The 6430-nt window shown below is 44.1% G+C and overlaps 1 non-coding gene across 1 annotated transcript; it reads left to right on the forward strand.

Moving 5' to 3' along the window:
* The first annotated feature begins 438 nt into the window (after positions 1-438).
* Positions 439-510, forward strand: trnaa-cgc (transfer RNA alanine (anticodon CGC)). The gene has a single exon. It is a non-coding gene; the product is annotated as a tRNA-Ala (tRNA).
* Positions 511-6430: the final 5920 nt, after the last annotated feature.

Consider the following 6430-nt stretch of genomic DNA (forward strand, 5'->3'; position numbering starts at 1 on the left):
AGAGATGCTGCTGGACCTACTTGAACTCCTCCAGTACTTTGTGTCCTTTTGTGTAAACCAGCACCTGCAGTTCCTTCTTTCTAATCTTAGCACAGGCTAGTCTTGTATTAGTCTGAGTTTTAAAGAGTCCGAAATGACTTTGATGCAGAGAGCCAAGCGACTATTTCCCAAACTGGGGAAATTGTGTAAGGTTTTATACTCTGACACTGACAGCATAAATGGATTTAAAATGGAATTGGCTGTATTTCTGGAGAAGTTGCCTCGTGGCACAGTAGAAGGTTTGCTTAGGTGGGATAGGCCTTTGGAAAACGGTCTACAATTTTGGATTTGCAGAGAAAATTAGAAATAGAGTAAAATGGAAAATGTGGTTCTGCTATAGATCCGTGATCTTTTGTTAGGATGGTATTGTTAATTCTGCTTCCCTCTCTCTCAGATGTAGGGGATGTAGCTCAGTGGTAGAGCGCATGCTTCGCATGTATGAGGTCCCGGGTTCAATCCCTGGCATCTCCACAGGTTTTACTTAACGTCACGTTGGTCAAGGAAATACTGCAGGAAAAATACCATTCTGGTGTGACAGATGCATTTATGTTAAATGCGGCACAGTGGTAGAGTTGCTGCCTTACAGCGCCAATGGCCCGGGTTCCATCCTGACTACTAGTGCTGCCTTTACAGAGTTTGTACGTTCTGTTCTCCCTGTGGGTTTTCGCGTGGGTTTTCTCCGTTCGCTCCGGTTTCCACCCACATTCCAAAGGCGTGCAGGTTTGTAGGTTAATTAGCTTCTGTAATTTGTTCCTGGTGTGTGGGGTAGAACTAGTGTGCACGGGTGATCGTTGGTCAGCACGGACTCAGCGGGCCGAAGGGCCTGCTTCCATGCTGTATCTCTAAGCTAAACTAAAACTAAGATACTGGCCAGCCTGCTAATCATTTTTTGTTTAGCATTCAGATATGCATTGCTTTTAATTTCAGTAATTATTAGTTTAATGTACAGTATTTTACTCTCTCCCTCCGTATTGTATGCTTATAATACAATACAATAACATTGTTATAATACAATAACATTGTATTGCATGTGTTCCTTTGTCAGAATTATTAATAGAGGCATTACTCTTTTTACCTTTAGTTAAGTCTCTATTCTATAATCAACTAGGCCAGCATTCATCATTGGCCAAGCCTGTTTCAAGTCAATAAAACATTATTGTCACGTGCATCTGTGCAGTGAGGTACAGGTAAAATGAAATTCTTGTTTGCAGCAGTTTCACGGGCGCATTAGACAACCCGTGGAATCATAAAATATGTATACATTTGCACAGAAGTTCTACAAGACGGTGTAAAGAAAAAGATTGTACAAAAAAACATGATATCAGTGCAAATATTCACAATGAGAAAAGGTGGGCGGGCGGGCACGGTGGCGCAGCGGTAGAGTTGCTGACTTACAGCGCCAGAGACCCTGGTTCCATCCCAACTGTATGGAGTTTGTACGTTCTCCCTGTGACCGTGTGAGGTTTCCCCGGCTGCTCCGGTTTCCTCCGACATTCCAAAGACGTGCAGGTTCGTGGGCTAATTGGCTTTGCTAAAAATTGTAAATTGTCCCTGGCGTGTAGTGTAGTGGAGGTCGTTGGTCGGCGTGGGTTCAGTGGGCCGAAGGGCCGGTTTCTGCGCTGTATCTCCCTATCTGCATCTGTATCTGAAACAAGTCCATAGTCATGCAAGAAGTGGTTTGCAGTCTTCGATTGCTGAGGTAGGACTAGGGTTGTGCAAGTTGGTTCAAGAACCTGCCAGTTGTAGGAAAGCAACTGTTCCAAAACCTGGTGCTGCGGGGCCTTGGGCTTCTCTAGTGCCTGCCCAGCGGGACAGCGAGAAGGGGGCATCGCCCGGATGGTGGGGATCTTCGATGGTACGTGCTCTATTCTTCAGGCCTCATGTAGATGCCCTTGATGGTGGTGACTGCTGAGCCTGTGATGGACCGGGCTGAGCTGCAATGTTAGCCTTCATTTTCCCTACCAGGCTTTGATTTATGCCCATTATCTCCCATCCAGAGCATTGAGACATCAAATATAAAAAATCCAAATTCCCACTCTGCCTCCTTCACTGAGTTTCTGGAGAACACAAAAACACTTGGAATAGAGATCTCCACTGGGAACGTCAGTATACGGAGCCAAGTCCACTGCTAACATAAGAAATGGGAAAAAAAACATGGAGTTATTTCAGGCGATGCTGTTTAACCTTTATTTTGAATGCTTAGAAAATCAATGGGTTCTGGATGTCAACTCTTTTCAAAAAGAAATTCCCTTCAGATTTCGGGCGGCCCAATGAAACAGCAGTAGAACTACTGCCTCACAGCGCCTGAGTCCCAGGTTCGATCCTGACTACGGATGCTGTCTGTACGGAGTTTGCACATTCTCCCTGTAATCGCGTGGGTTTTCTCCAGGTCCTCTGGTTTCCTCCCACATCCCAAAGACGTGCAGGTTTGTAGGTTAATTGGCCTCTGTAAATTTGCCCTTTGTGTGTAAGACATGGATCTAGTGTAGAGGTGACAAATGGTCGGCATGGTTGGTGGGCCGAAGGGCCTGTTTCCGTACTGTATCTCTTAGCTCATGCCACGAGGTCTTCACACAAATTGAGGCTGACTTAATACCCACCAGGGCACCACCTATCACTCACATTAGTAAAAAGCAACCTTTGTGGATATTTTTAATGCAGAGATAGATAGATTCTTGATTAATGCGGGTGGCAGGGGCTATGGGGAGAAGACAGGAGAATGGGGTTAAGAGGGAAAGATAGATCAGCCATGGTTGAATGGCAGAGTAGACTTGATGGGCCGAATGGCCTAATTCTGCTTCTATCACTTATGAACTTATGAACAATAGCAACCATGTTCAACAATTTTGAGGATGTGATCTTCATGGTGCAATTTTTATATTCACTCCATTATATTTCCATAAAAACATCTGCTAGTTAAAGATGATATGTATGTATTAACACCTTTGATTACAAAGATCTCAATTTGGTTGCCAGGGTTGCAGTTTGGAACATTTCCAGGTAGTAACTAAAAGTCTTCTATTTCCAAACAGAATGATATGTGGCCTTCATTGTACAAGTAGTTCATCTTGATCTTGATAATCCTTGCTTCTTGATAAGGGCAGGTACCAGGTATTACGGGGAGAAGGCAGGAGAATGGGTTTTGGAGGGAGAGATAGATCAGCCATGATGGAATGGCGGAGTAGACCTGATGGGCCGAATGGCCTAATATTGCTCCTATAACTTATAAGCTTATGAACTTCTCAGCAGTTACATATGCTGGTATCAAACAGAAGTCATTCATATTTAACCCTTTGATCAAGCGTATGTCTACTCAATAGATCCAGCTTCCAGTTAAAATAAAATTCCCATGCCACACACCATTCAATGGCACGGTGGCGCAGTTGGTGGAGCCACTGCCTCACAGCGCCAGAGGCCCGGTTTCAATCCTGACATCAGGTGTTGTCTGTGTGGAGTTTGCACGTTCTCCATGTGACTGTGTGGGCTTCCTTTGGGTACTCACTGGACGGCCGGGTTTGTAGGAAAATTGACCACTGTAAATAACCCCCAGTGGATGGGAAAGTGGGATAACAAAGAGCTAGTGTGAACAGGTGATCGCTGGTCAGCATGGACCTGGTAGGCCAAAGGGCCTGTTTCCATGCTATATTTCTAAACTAAACAACAAAAATATTCTCATTATCAAAGCAAATTATTGACCTGCTGGAATGCCAGGGTAATAAACAACGTGTGCTTGAGTTCTGTTATAACACACACTACAGGTCATTACGTCAGTCTATTCTTACATCTATGCCTTGGTATTGCAGAGCAGTTGCCTTAATTGAACAAGTTTGGCCTTCTCTCAAGGAGTTGTTTGCGGTGTTGGTGGAGAGCGGGGGCTGAATACAGAGTTTGTACATTTTCCCTGTGACCGAGTGGGTTTTCTCTCTGTGCTCCGGTCTCCTCCCACATCCTGAAGCCGTGCATAGAAACATAGAAACATAGAAAATAGGTGCAGGAGTAGGCCATTCGGCCCTTCGAGCCTGCACCGCCATTCACTATAATCATGGCTGATCATCCAACTCAGTATCCCGTACCTGCCTTCTCTCCATACCCCCTGATCCCTTTAGCCACAAGGGCCACATCTAACTCCCTCTTAAATATAGCCAATGAACTGGCCTCAACTACCTTCTGTGGCAGAGAATTCCACAGATTCACCACTCTCTGTGTGAAAAAAAACTTTCTCATCTCGGTCCTAAAAGACATCCCCCTTATCCTTAAACTGGGCTGAAGGGCCTGTTTCCACGCGGTGTCTCCAAAAGGTATCTCTAATACTTCAATCCTGAAGTTAAAGAGCTGCTGTCAGTAACAGAGAAAGTGAACTGTTGGATTGCTATGAACCCCTAAATGGTTCACTACTACAAGGAAGGCAATCTCCTGCCTTTACTTCCCTTTGCTCTGTGTGTGGCTCACACAATGCCAATCCTTAATTGCCCTTTGAAGTGAATCACTCAATCTACGAGAAAAAAGGCAATGAATCTTGGCCTTGTCAGTGATGACCACATTCTGAGCGCAAATTCTTACCAAATGAATGGGTTGGGAAAATGATCGGCCCATTAAGCTGCATTATCATCATGGGTGGTTGGAAAAGTAAAGTTCAACATGGCTCTTGGCTTTTAAAATTGAGCACTTATCTGCACGATCTCGACAAATGCGTTCTGCAGCTTTATAGTTGATAGCTTGGGAAAAAAAGCCACGATGACAGTCAGTAAACCTTTCACCACGTACAGACACAGAATGGAGTTCACTGTACAGAATGCTTGTAAAATGACACACTTACAGAAAGGTATTTAAACTGTAGCTGGCCTCATTGTTTATTGGTTTGTAGGGAGTGCACTTACTTCAGTGCAGATTTTTGTAAAGAATAATTTGCTGAAATAGAGAGCAAGTGGCTATATGGACAGGTTGAATGACCTGCTTACATTGTCTTTTGTAATCTTAATCTTGTCTTTTCCTTTTCCTGTTTTGTTCAATTAACTTTTTTGTTATCTCTGCTCTCTCTCTCTCTCTCTCTCTCTCTCTCCCTCTCTCTCTCTCTCTCTCTCTCCCTCCTCCCCCCTCCCTCCCCCCTCTCTCTCTCTCTCTCTCTCTCTCTCTCTCTCTCTCTCTCTCTCTCTCTCTCTTTCTCTCTCTCTTTCTCTCTCTTTCTCTCTCTCTCTCCCTCTCTCTCTTATTCTCTTCTCTCTATCTCTTTCTCAGTCACACTCTTTCTCTCTCTTTCATTCTCACTTTCTCTCATTCTCACTCTTTCACTTTCTCACTCTTTCACTTTCTCACTCTCTCTACCCCATTTTCCCTCTCCCGTTTTCTCTCTCTCCATGTTTTCTCTCTCTCCCTCTCCCTCCCTCTCCCTCCCTCTCCCTCTCCCTCCCTCTCCCTCCCTCTCCCTCTCCCTCTCCCTCTCTCTCTGTCCTACATTTCTTCAGTTACAGTCACTGTGGCTCCACATTATGAATCTAGTTCCTGCGACTTCAATGGAACTGAATTTCAGCAGCAAAATAGAAAACGTGCCATCACTGTTAGACTGCACAGTTAGCACCTGGACTGAAGATGAATGACTGTTTATCTCTCTCTATCTCATTCTGTGACTCCTGTCTCGATACCTTTGGCTACCTCATTGTTTCAATTAAGCTTTCATTTGGCTCATTTTTAATTGTTCAAAAGTATATTACAGTGCAAGCTAATTTTGGCTCCTTTGTGCAGACACATTTACGTAGTTGGGTATACTGGGGTAGAAATTTATAATCAATTAAAATTACAATAGAGGATATTGATATTGATGTTGATATTGGAACTGGCTTATCCACTGGAATTGCTTTAAAATGGAGAACACACATTCTGACGGTAGATTCTAACTGGAAGTGGGTTTCAGGCATTTTGTGTGTTGAATCCTGCTGCAACCCTAAAGTGAAGCCCATTCTATATATACTCAGCGGAGTTGTGATATAGTAGTTTTCTTACAAAACAATTAGCCCGACTGGATACGTAGAAGAGTGCCTTGAATTCCATTTCACTGCAGTAGTTGGGGGCGAAGAAGTCAGTTAATTAAATTCAGTCACCACGAAGACTATTGGAGATTCCAACAAAAAATTCTCATAGGGCAATTGACAAGCTTTCATCGTCCTCTCTCCCTCACTTGGCACTTTTTTAGTTTAGTTTAGGGACACAGTGAGGAAACAGGCCTTTCGGCCAACCGAGTGCGTGACGACCAGCGATCACCCACGCTAACACTATCCTACACATACTGGGGACAATTTACAATTTTACCAAGCCAATCAACCTATAAACCTAAGATAGACACAAAATGCTGGAGTAACTCAGCGGGACAGGCAGCATCGCTGGAGAGAAGGAATGG

This window comes from Rhinoraja longicauda, chromosome 27, assembly GCF_053455715.1.
Source record: "Rhinoraja longicauda isolate Sanriku21f chromosome 27, sRhiLon1.1, whole genome shotgun sequence".
Taxonomy (NCBI): Eukaryota; Metazoa; Chordata; class Chondrichthyes; order Rajiformes; family Arhynchobatidae; genus Rhinoraja; species Rhinoraja longicauda.